The sequence below is a fragment of the Topomyia yanbarensis genome, chromosome 1, assembly GCF_030247195.1.
Source record: "Topomyia yanbarensis strain Yona2022 chromosome 1, ASM3024719v1, whole genome shotgun sequence".
NCBI lineage: Eukaryota > Metazoa > Arthropoda > Insecta > Diptera > Culicidae > Topomyia > Topomyia yanbarensis.
This window is the reverse complement of record NC_080670.1, coordinates 170654240-170667015: the sequence shown is the minus strand read 5'-3', so window position 1 is coordinate 170667015 and position 12776 is coordinate 170654240. Positions and strand designations below refer to the sequence as shown.

The window sequence follows — 12776 nt, the reverse complement described above, 5'->3', positions numbered from 1 at the left end:
TTAAGCAATGTTGATAAACGCGGCTCACGGTAAACGTTATTTTATGTCGACTTATCAATCGACTTGGTCAGTGTGCACAGGCTAATAGGTGAAATTAAAGACACTGAATCCATCTCCTAGACTCGCTATCTCTATTGTTTACCATTTATCTGTCAGTGTCATTCCAATCAACCACGATACCTGTCCAAAGCACAATCCGAAGAAAATCTCTTCGAATCCTTCTCGAACAAGGGCAATCAACAAATGACAGATGATTGACGGGCTCGATTGGCATGACACTGACAGATAAATGGCAAACAAATGATAGAGACGGCGAGTCTTTACCCAAAAAGTTTCAGCACCCTAACAATAAAAATATACATGAACTTTAACTCATATAGCGCAACGATTCCGCATCTTGTTTGGATGAACAGATCGTTAGGCTCTTGAATCATACGATGTTTATTAGGGCGTCTTTAAGTTGCAGGTACTTGCATTGTTTATTTGGTTCAGTGTATTGTTATCGGATAATTGTTTGTGAATCGCTCCAGTTGTTTTTAATTTTTGATTTATGAAGTTTGTAAACTATAAAAGGCTAGCTTAACCAAACACGGAAACCGAAGCAAAATGTAAGAGGAAGGTAGATTTTTGTGCAGACTTACCGCCCAATAGACATGGCTTCTTCTACCTGTATTCCCGGACACAGGGATACTCCCGCTTGGCTAGAACGCACATCTGTAGCTTCCTCATTCCGGGACTCTTTCACTTTGTACAATTTTCCGTCTCGTGCTTCTTTGTTCTACAGTGAGAGTTCCATCATGCCGCACAAATGAACAGCGCACCCCACCTGGAACAAATGATCCTTCTGAGAATCCACAACCATGAACTCTGGGATCAGTTTCAAATTATTTTTCACCGCTTTCCATCGACGGAAAAGTTCTTGTGCGAGCGAGAATGCGCACCGACCTTTGGATGGCGTACGACGCGAACTTTATTTGTGGTTTTTCTGTTCTTGGCCGCTCTCGCCACACGTTCGCACTCAACCGGCTATAAATTTTTCTGGCCCATGCGGTTTTTTGTTTGATAGCTCCAGTGCTGCCGTCATCCCGCGACTGACAACCGATCGCGGGTGGGGTGCGTTCACATCCTCGTTTATTTCGACTGCTTGATACACACTCCCGTCTAACATCTCATTATTGCACTTATGATCACCCTTCACCCATTTTAAACGTAACAAATTCAATCGTTATTTATCGTGTCAATCGACTAGAAACTTCTTTTTATCCGTTACTATCATGCAGTTTAAAAGTGTTTGCTTTCGTGTTGTGAGAAAATCAGCAAAGGACGCAATCGATTGATCTTCTGCCGCCTACCCACCAAAATTTTCCACCGACCGCAGCGCCATCTTTATTTTATTATCTGCATTCTCAGATCAGCGTGTCTTATCGCAAGTGCATGCCATCACTGCACGAATACCCTCAAATCGTACGACGACTTTATCGAATGCATGGGATCTTGTGGAAAATCCAAATCTGATTTAGATGTGCAGTGAGTGTTTCAAGTTGATGAAATTTTGTCATTTTCGCGACACCGCTTCACTTGGATGTGCTATCACAGCTATCACTTGGAAAACGGATGACGACTGAGCTGAAGTAAAGGCAGAGATATCCAAAAATAACCAACAAACGCGCCTCGCTAGAAAAGTTTTTACAGTTACTCCGGTCCGGCCGAATCCTCTCTTTACCACCTCAGAAACGTCGACACGAGAATGGCACTGATCCGTGCAATATTCTTGTTGGCGGTCAAAAGTTAGTCGATAATAGTAACATTGTTATGGTTCTACCTCCAACGCTGCTGTTCTGGTTGGATCGATCCCGCTTTCATCTCAAAGTAGCACTAAATTGCCACGAGGAGATAAAGGTCATTCCGCTTGTTAAAATAGGCATACCGTCAGTACTCTGAACATTAAATTCTTTTTGGAATTCACCAAAGTACCGCGATGCTGCTTTTAATCTTGGACGCAAGGCATACTGTTCAGGTAATTTGAGGATAGCCTTACCCAGACCATTTGATGCCTACGCCGACGTCCTAAAGTCGATGAAGGCGGCCGAAAGCCTTTCGGCCCTTGGGCAAGATGTGCGTAGCGTGAGACGTATCAACACGGGAGAAATGCTTCTGGTGCTGAAGCGAGGCTCACAATCTAGGGCGGTGTACAAGGCCTTGGCTGAAGAGGTCCTTGGAGAAGGCACCCAAGTCAGGTCGCTAGGGGCGGAAATGACTCTCCAGTGCAAGCATCTGGACGAGTTCACGACCGCAGAAGATGTCGTCGCAGCCGTTAAGGAGCAATGCGACGTCACAATCGAGCGGGCCTCTGTGCGATTTAGAGATGGACCCTCTGGCACCCAAGTAGCCTACCTTAGGCTACTGAAGGCGGATGCCAAAAAGGTAACCGAGAAAGGTAAGTTGAAGATCGACTGGTCGGTATGCCCAATTAGCATACCCCAGCCGCCTTCAGTGGATAGGGGCTATCGGTGCCTTGAGTCCGGCCACAAAGCCTACGAGTGCAAGGGCATAGATAGGAGCAAACTATGTCGTCGCTGTGGCGAGGAGGGGCATAAAGAGCGGGATTGCACTAAGGCGCACAAGTGCCTTATCTGCACCGCTAAGAAGCAAGCCCATAAACATGCTATGGGCGGATCTTCGTGTCCCGTCGGTGAGGTAAATAAGAAGAAGCTGTGAACGTCACACAGCTAAATCTTAACCATTGTGCAGCAGCCCAACAGCTGTTGTGGCAGTCGGTCTCGGAGTCGAGGACAGACGTCGCCCTCCTATCAGACCTGTACAACATTCCTGCCGGCAACGGCAATTGGGTGTCCGACTGGTCTGGAATGGTGGCAATCTGTACAACGGCACGGTTCCCGGTTCAAGAGGTAATACACTCCTCCGCCGAGGGTGTTGCGATTGCCAAGATCAATGGAGTGTTCTATTGCAGCTGCTACGCTTCACCAAGGTGGCCAATAGAACAGTTCAACCAGATGATCGACTGGCTCTCGTCGGACCTAGTGGGCCGGAAACCGGTAGTCATAGCGGGAGACTTTAACGCTTGGGCAGTGGAGTGGGGCAGCCGCTGTACAAATAGCAGGGGTCAAGCGCTAATGGAGGCGCTTGCGAAACTCGATACTGTGCTAGCTAATAATGGCTCCGCTAGTACATTCCGTAGAAACGGAGTGGAGGCGTGGATTGACCTAACATTTGCCAGCCCGAGTCTGGCTCCAGGCATGAAATGGAGGGTAGACGAAGGCTACACCCATAGCGATCATTTACTAATCCGCTTTAAGATCAACTATGGTGTGCAGCATCCGAGGGCGGGAGATCCCTGTCAGGTACGCGGGTGGAAGTCCAATCATTTCGACAGCGAAGCTTTCACCGCGGCCCTGGGACTGGAGGCCAACGGATCGACGTCGAAGGAAGAGCAATGCTTGACGTCTGTGGCTGGGACACAACCCCTGATACCCTTATTCAGCGGATGTGTCAATCGGTGGAGAAGTGGAATGCAGTCTCGGCTGCTACCATCCAGATTGCCAGTAGGCTACAGGTAATCTGGCGAACCGAGCAACAGACGACGGGCACGGCTAACTAGTGATTGGTTAGCTGGAGCGAAAAAGGCCAAGCGCAAAAAAGGGAGTAAATAGTCTGTTCATGCTGAGGCAGGTTTGGCGCAGCGACTGGCAACCGCGTAAGGGGTAAACCCAGCCACTCCGAAGCAAGACAGAAGAGTGAGTGTATAGGCGTATAAGTGAACTGCCTCATGCCAAGACGGGAGGGTCGTAGCGTAGTATGTTGGGACTTAGCTATCGATGCCTCATGGCGTGGCAGAGGAATGAAAATGTGAGCATCCAAGTAAGTCTCACACGGCAGCGTGAGTACAAAAGTCAGCCTCACATGGTATGGTAGAGGCTAGCACAAAAGTATGCCTAGCAAGGAATGAAAAAGGTGAGCACAAAAGTCAGCCTCATGTAGGAGTGTTTGAGAGTGAATCAAGGTGCGATAGAGAGAGCACCCAGTTAAGCCTCATACTGGACGTATGAACGCGTGAGTGAGAGTGAATGAGTACATTAAGTACAGCCATCCCCATATGCCAGAAGTAATACCGAGAGGTAGTTCCTGGGAGGAACGATGGCGAGCCCAATGGAGTTTAGTCGGTATTAATGGCAGTGTCACCATTCGAGCCCGACACGCCCCCAGTGCACCCCGTGCGGTAGCTTGGACCCTACCAATATCACGTGTACTGGGCTAGGACGTAAAGGTCTTCTCCATTGTAAAAAAAAGAAGTAGGCTCAGTTGAACGTTCTTCTGACTAGTGCCGATCCGGCTCTGAATGCCCCATGAATGACAGCATCAACCCTCGCATGCGACCTCACTACTGGCGAAGGTCACCATGGGATCATATAGAAGCGACTACTTACTACGGGTGTAGATAGTGGTTAAACGAGCTGGGGGAGAACAACGGTAAGAATCAGGCGCACTCAGAGTAGTGAGATGCTGTTCAAGATCCATAGATTAAGAGCTCGTCCTATCGGAAACTGGTGGTGGAAGCGGTAGGAGGAGAAGCGAACGTGAGAACTTTAGTTCAGGAAGTAGTGGTAGAGTGCAGGAATCTGGACGAGATCGCTTCGGAAGACGAAGTGAGGAGCGCGCTAATAGAGATGTCCATCATGTTGGGGAAGGCGTATAGAGGCACAGACAGCAGCGACACGTTTATCGCCAACGGCAGCCAACCAATTTATATCGACCGGTAAGATCAAAGTCGGATTTTAGAAACTGCATAAAGCAATCGAATTACTTACTCTGCGGGACAAAAAGGACCACATGACGGGTTTCTTTTGCCTGGAGTGGGGTAGCAGGCTGACCAACGCAAGAGCTTCATAATATATCAGGTAAGGCACAAATCCCCGACTACATATGGGCAACGTGCCATTTAAACCAATATATTCTGATTCCTGAACGCAAGAAGTTACAGCTTGTTGGAAGCCCTGGCGAAGCTGGATAATAGACTGCGAAACGAAGGTTCCGCTAGCACGGTCGGGAATCTATAATCGACGTTACATTCTGTAGTCCGTCGTTGATGGATAACATGAAATGGAGAGGCAGTGAGCAGCAAACACATAACGACCACCAAGTGATGCACTCCACCTTTGGTCGACGGAATTGGATTGAAACGCGGAGAGTGAGCATTGGCGAGCGGAAGTTGAAAATAAAGTACTTCAATAAGGGCTTTTTTGTGGAAGCACTTCATGCTGATAGCCACGCTCGAATTTCGAATGCCGATCAGCTGTCGAAAACAGTGGTGAGGGTATGTGACGTAATAATGCCGAGGAAGATGGAGCGAGACGAGAGTCCCATCAATACGCTAGCCTGCTAAAATCCAGAGCCGGGAGACGCATTCAGAGAGCTAGATCTGAGGTAGCTACAGCTAGAGGCTAGAAGTAGAATTTCAGGTGACATTTCGGACAGCCGCTTTTAAACGCGGGATAATGCTTAGTAAGTCCACCTGCTACAAGGAGTTGTGAAGAGAAGTAGACGCTAACCCCTGGAGCAACGCTTACCGTGTCGTGATGGCCAAGATCAAGGGTCCAACGGCGCCAATTGAAATGTGCGCTAACAAGCTGAAAATTCTCGCGGTCTTTTCCAGAAGTATGACCCAACCGCAAGGCCGCTTACACCGTACGTTGATGCAAACGGTAGCAGTACTGGTGACAATCGAGTCTCCAGCGACGAGCTCCTTATGGTGGCAAAAGGACTAAAAGTGGAGAAAGCTCCCGGTCCGGGTAGTATCCCCAGCATGCTGAAGACCGCGTTTCCGGACATGTTCAAGATAATTCTACAGAAATGCCTGGACGAAGGCTACTTCCCGCAGATATGAAAGATCCAGAAGCTGGTGTTGCAGACAAGACCAGGTAAATCATCGGACTGACGAACTACGCTGAAAGTGACGGACTATCGCAGAAGCACTTTGGATTCCGGAAAGGGAATTCGACGGTGGACGCCATCCGCGCAGCCGAACAAAACAACCATCTTCGAAAGGTTTCTGATCCTCCCTGGCGCTACTCGTACCTATTTATCTACTAGCTGGTGCTGAGAGTTTCCCGGTGGCGGAATTTCTCCCGATGCCGATACCCGTTTTCGGGAGCCATTTAGTTCTCAACCTACGGTGAAATTTCTCTAGACAATGCATTCCCGATTTTCTCCGAGTTCGTGTTGTTGTTAAATGTTGTTCAATAACACGGATTTTTGAATGAACATTTTTTTATATTCATCATGAGTCGCATAAGGTTCATTTTCAGTCGTCAAAAAAGTGCTTCGATTATTTTTAACTCTGCTTCAGAGACTTGTATCTAGAATGACCGAACTCAAATGACACAGTATGTCAAAACGACTCGCACAACTTTTTTCCTGATCAAGAAATTAAGAAATTTTCAAAAGTAAATCAATACTCTCATGGGAGGGGTTTGAGCCCCCAGAACCTTCCCCTTGCGCACGGGTCTGGAGCACTGCTACCGGACTTCACCTTATTTTTAATAGTGGGGCGATGGTATTTGGCTTCCAGTTGACGACAAATTCGATCAAAGCTTAAACATTGTTTATAAATGTAGCTAGTTTAAGCATCTACTCTTGAGGCAAAGGTGTCTGTTGGTGTAGATACAGAAAATAAACAAATAGACAAATGTAAGTATGTCGAAAAACTGGTCGAGACACCACCTCATCAATTTGACTCATGACGGCAAGGGGAATAGCGACGTTACCTTTGTTCTCGAAACAATGCATACTAGATCGAGCGACTACTAAGGGACAAGCAAAATGCTCCGTCACTAACACAGCAACGGACCCTATTTGAATGGTTTTAAAATTATTGTGACACCACCACGCTTGGTTCATAAAGCAGTCCATTGTTTGGTAGATTTTTCGAATCGGGCTTTGACGCTTCTTCGGTGACGGAAAATTCTATTTCACCCGTTACTCATTCGCTTTATCGCTATGTCAGAAAAAGAAAGCAGACTGACACCTCCACATTTGAAATAATCTAACGCACCTGCAATAACTCACACAATCGACACAAATCATCCACCATCGCCCGATCGAACTAAATCGCAACCTAATACTTTTATTTATGATCTTATTAGAACGTCTTCTCGATAAATAATAATATTAAAATCCGATCTAATTCCCCGAATGCCAGACATGTTGGGAGAGATAACAACCGCCACACCTACACGCACCTCGACATAGGAAAACAACGCTTTTTCCCACAAACGCCCACGGCGCGTTCCACCAAGCGTCCGACTGCCGGCTGTATTCGGAATTTACGATCTGAATCTTTGCAACATTGGGTAAAATAAGATAAATCAATTTTGGGTTCCGTTTTTCCGATGCTCCTGCAGCGAACGACGACCCCCCCCCCGGTTGCGGCGTAAAAAGGGAGGAGACACGCGGTAATTCGACTGATTTGTTTGATTTCACTTCCGGCGATGGTCGCCGGTCAATGGGCCACTTTCGCCAAGTGGTTTCAAGCGCCGTACCCAGTTGCGCAAGATGGATGATGCTAGCCGTGTGGGTGTGTGTGTGTGCGGGGTCGACAGGGAAAGGAAGAGGGAGAGAAAGAGGAAGCGGGAATGTGCGGGCGTACGATTTTAGACTTGTTGAAAGTTTCCCCGGAAATGGATGGTCCCACAAAACAGATGGCCTACCGATAGGCTGCATAAATTTTGCGGCTTTTCAACGCGGATTCTGTTTCGGATCGTTGGAGCGTTGCGTATTGTGGGGGGGGGGGGGCGAGGGTATAGAAGGGGGACAATCGCTGATTGAGATCTGCGTAGAAATTGTAGATACATTTGAATGAGGCTGGGAACGGCACCATAATGCTAATGAGATTAAAGAGTACACGTTTTGTACAACAATTGGTAGAGTTTAGTTGATTGTGAAAGAAAAGTCAAGAGCGAAGCTTTTGGAACAGTGGCTGGTTGTCCTAGCTGTGTTCAAGAAAAGAGGTGGTCACGGTATTTAATAGATCATAGAACCAAAATGGTCCGTTTGTTCCTGACTGTGCCGTGAATCCGTTGCCAATAAACTATTTAACAAGTAGCCTGTGAAATATAACCAAAAAATTCAGATTCAACGGACATACATTATTATTATATCTGATCGTAGTAAGCCACTCATGAATACACCACTGATTTGTGCTTTTTCTGTATTACACCATTCCATCTGCAATCAATCGAGCGAAAGATAATTCGATTGTTGGTATGCCAATATGGTTTTCTCCCATCAAGGCTGCCATCCGTTCCATTCTTCAGTGATGCCCACAGCCACATCTAATTGCATGTCCCCGGCATGCCTCTTTCCGCTTTTTCCACCGGAACGGAAACAACCAAGCCAGTTCCGGTAAAAATAATTTCGCTTTATAGACATTTTCCACAAGAGCCACCGTCCCCTTCGGTGGTTATCATATCGCATGTCCAGTACTCTTGATTGCACTTCTCATCACTTCGCTACTGACGCTGATGCTGCTATTGATGCTGCCTATAAACGCCCATGAGCTGGAAGCCGGCATCCTTCAGCGAAGTGGGTATAACCACTTGACGAGCATTAAGCAAGATGGGCCTCTGCGTTCCCATTTCCCCATTGGCCGCACCTTATCTATCACACAACCCGGTAGACGAGAAATACTACAAAGTAGCCGTGTGGCCTAATCTACTTTGTCGGCATTCAGCATCATGAACATAATCCTGAGCTCCTTGATGAGACACCCTTCCGAACACTCCAGCTGGATTGCGACTGTCCGTCCGCAGCCTTGTGCAGCAGTCAGTTACCCCCTGAAGGATGTGATGGCAGGAAGTTTTTTTTTGCGTCTCCCTCCCCCTCCTTCCCTATGGATCGCCTGAAGCTGTCACGGTCCATGGCTTGACAAACGGAAGTCCCAATGGAAGCTGGGGGCTGTGAAAGGTATTCTCACGATTTCAGAGTGGCTGTGTGAATGGAGGAAGTCAGAAGGAAAAAAATGCATTGTTGAAGGATTTTTTACGCTCTTGGCACCTTATTATGAGCATCTTTTAGCTGTACTTCCCTTACCTTTGTTGACTTAGACACTTCTCCGTTGCCAGTTTGGCTGGGAGGTAGTTTCGGACGGGAGACACCGATGTGACAAATTTTTTTGTTTTCAGTCACTACCCGGTGTACGTTTTGCATAACAACGATTAAAGGAAATGGTGTAAAAATGTTGCTTTTTAACATTATAGCACAAATATAGCCCGGATTACGTGAAATTCGGTAATTCGGGTACCGTATACTACTGAGTGCACGACGTTATGAATTTCAAGCGCAATCGGCGTAGAGTTGCAGGCAGTCGCCCAAATGTAGATAATAACGCTACTGTCGGAGGGTTACCAAATTGTGAATGGTGGACATTTGAAAACGTAACACGATTTGGAAAAAAATGATTATGTGTGTATTTGTGCTCTCACAGTCAATTACGGCATTTTTTTATACACAATATAAAAAATTTCATATGCAATTGAATATTTTAAATCGCTTCTAAATGAATTTTAATTACAATACACTCCTTACTCTATACACCCTTCTTCCCAACTCCGCTAGCGAACGACGGATCCCAATAGTGGCATGTCTGTAATAACATACGTACATGGAACTATTGAGAACCAGAGCTACAGGTCCAAAGCCCTGGTAAAGGAGGATGGTTGTGATGATCCGGGCCGAGATCACCACGTAAAGCAAGGTAGGGCATAACCCCAATTCCAAGGCGTGAAGCGACCCGTGCCGAGGGATGAGTGATCGAGGGGGTGAAAAAGATGCTCGATCGTTAACGGAGCCTGTGGGGTACCTGGGCAACCCCCACAGTAAGCGTCCCTTACCACGCTAATGCGGAGCTCTGGCGTGGCGGACATATATTTCTCGCGCTACTCGTGGGACTATACATGGAGGTAAATAAAAATAAAAATAAACAGACGGAGGTGCCAAACCCCTTCGCAAGAGGTGGTTTGGCGAGGTCTCCCCCCGTGGGGAGAGTAGTGGAGCGATGAGTGCTGCATCCGAAAGCACCAGTGACCCCCCAGCAGCGGTAGGCAATATCCCTACCAATGCATCGGAGGGGCCAATAGCTGCGATGCGCAAAGTAGCGAAGCAACTCGATTCTATAATCGACTTCGCTAGCGCAAAGCAGAACATAGCCAAGGAGTTGAAGTTAAGCCTCTTGGAGCTCCGGAAAGCTGTTCGTGTCGCAAGACAGGAACAGCAGGCCTATGTTGAGAGGGTGGAATGTCGGGAGAGGCCCGACAGAGAAACCCAGACAGTGGCCTCCAATAGGGAGGAAAGAGAGAAGGTCGATAGAGGTTCACAGACAGTGGCCTTTACCTTCTACGGAGCAGCCACGTCGATCGGAGCGGCGACCGAGTTCCCCTCGAAGGGAAAGGGAAAGGGCAATCGCAAGACGGCATCGAATGCGAAGCGCCCTAGGAAGTCGCCAGGCGAGGGTGCCAAAACCGACACCACTCGGCGTGCAACCGTCAAGGTCAAACGCCGCCTGGGAGAGGTAAGCGAGGGCGAGAGTGACCTCGCTGTGGAGAGCGATGGTACCAGCAACCCGGCACGACCGGGGCAGGGGGGCTCAAACCCCTGGACGCTGGTTACCAAGAAAAAGCCGGCACCGAAACCGGAGGTACCGCGGCCTGCGAGGAAGGCCAAGGACAGAGGCGAAGCCTTGTGGTTAAAAACCGACAAGGACAAATACGCCGATGTCCTTAAATCGATGAAGGCGGCCGAAAGTCTCTCGGCCCTTGGGCAGGATGTGCGTAGCGTAAGACGCACCAACACGGGAGAGATGCTCCTGGTGCTGAAGCGAGGCGCACAATCAAGTGCAGTATATAAGGCCTTGGCCCAAGAGGTCCTTGGTGAGGGCGCCCAAATCAGGTCGCTAGGTGCGGAAACAACTCTCCAGTGCAAGCACTTGGACGAGTTCACGACTGCAGAAGACGTCGTCGCAGCCGTCAAGGAGCACTGCGGCGTCACAATCGAGCGGGCCTCTGTGCGATTGAGGGACGGACCCTCTGGCACCCAAGTAGCCTACCTCAGGCTACTGAATGCGGATGCCAAAAAGGTAACCGAGAAAGGGAAGCTGAAGATCGGCTGGTCGGTATGCCCTATTAGTATACCCCAGCCGCCTTCAGTGGACAGGTGCTATCGGTGCCTAGAATCCGGCCATAAAGCTTACGAATGCAAAGGCATAGACAGGAGCAAGCTATGTCGTCGATGCGGCGAGGAGGGGCATAAAGAGCGGGGGTGCACTAAGGCATATAAGTGCCTTATCTGCACCGCTAAGAAGCAAGCCCATAAACATGCTATGGGCGGACCTTCGTGTCCCTTCGGCGAGTTAAATAAGAAGAAGCCGTGAGAGTCACACAGCTAAATCTTAACCATTGTGCAGCAGCCCAACAGCTGCTGTGGCAGTCGGTCTCGGAGTCGAGGACAGATGTCGCCCTCTTATCAGACCCGTACAGCATCCCTGCCGGCAACGGCAATTGGGTGTCGGACGGGTCTGGAATGGTGGCAATCTGTACAACGGGAAGGTTCCCGGTTCAAGAGGTAATACACCCCTCCGCCGAGGGTGTGGCGATTGCCAAGATCAATGGTGTGTTCTATTGCAGCTGCTACGCCCCACCAAGGTGGCCAATAGAACAGTTCTACCAGATGATCGACAGGCTCTCGTCGGACCTCGTGGGCCGGAAACCGGTAGTAATAGCGGGAGACTTCAACGCTTGGGCAGTGGAGTGGGGCAGCCGCTGTACAAATAGCAGGGGTCAAGCGCTAATGGAAGCGTTTGCGAAACTCGATACTGTGCTAGCTAATGATGGCTCCGCTAGTACATTCCGTAGAAACGGAGTGGAGGCGTGGATTGATTTGACCTTTGCCAGCCCGAGTCTGGCTCCAGGCATGGAATGGAGGGTAGACGAAGGCTACACCCATAGCGATCATTTAGCAATCCGCTTTAAGATCAACTATGGTGTGCAGCATCCGAGGGCGGGAGATCCCTGTCAGGTACGCGGGTGGAAGTCCAATCACTTCGACAGCGAAGCTTTCACCGCGGCCCTGGGACTGGAGGCCAACACCGACAGTCTAAGCGGGGATGCGCTGGTAGCTGTTCTATCACGCGCGTGCGACGCCACTATGCCGAGAAAAACACTGCCAAGAAACGGTAGATGCCCGGTATACTGGTGGAGTGCCGAGATTGCAGCTCTACGGTCAGCCTGTCTCAGAGCTAGACGTAGGATGCAAAGAGCTCGCACCGAGGATGCAAGAGAGAACCGCCGTGAAGTGTTTCGAGCTGCGAAATTAGCCCTTAACAAGGCTATTAAAAGCAGCAAGAGAGCGTGTTTCGACAACCTGTGTGAGAGTGCCAACGCGAATCCGTGGGGTGACGCCTACCGGATTGTGATGGCCAAGACCAAAGGGGGCTCCTCACCCCCAGAACGGTCTCCGGACCGGTTGGCAACGATTATCGAAGTACTCTTCCCGTCTCGAGCCACAAGCCCCTGGCCACCTGCACTACGAAACAGTGCGGGCACGGTCGAAATGGTGGCTCCAGTGACGAACGAAGAACTACTCGCAGTGGCTAAATCCCTAGCAATGAACAAAGCTCCAGGGCCGGATGGAGTTCCGAACAACGCTCTCAAGGCAGCGATCATAGCGAACCCGAACATGTTCAGGCTAGCTATGCAGAGATGCCTTGA

At 49.1% G+C, this 12776-nt stretch overlaps 1 protein-coding gene across 3 annotated transcripts in view; it reads left to right on the top strand.

Annotated features, from left to right (window-relative positions):
* Positions 1-12776, top strand: part of LOC131681153 (uncharacterized) — a 1013105-nt gene that overhangs the window by 627538 nt on the left and 372791 nt on the right. The gene's annotated exons all lie outside the window — the stretch shown is intronic.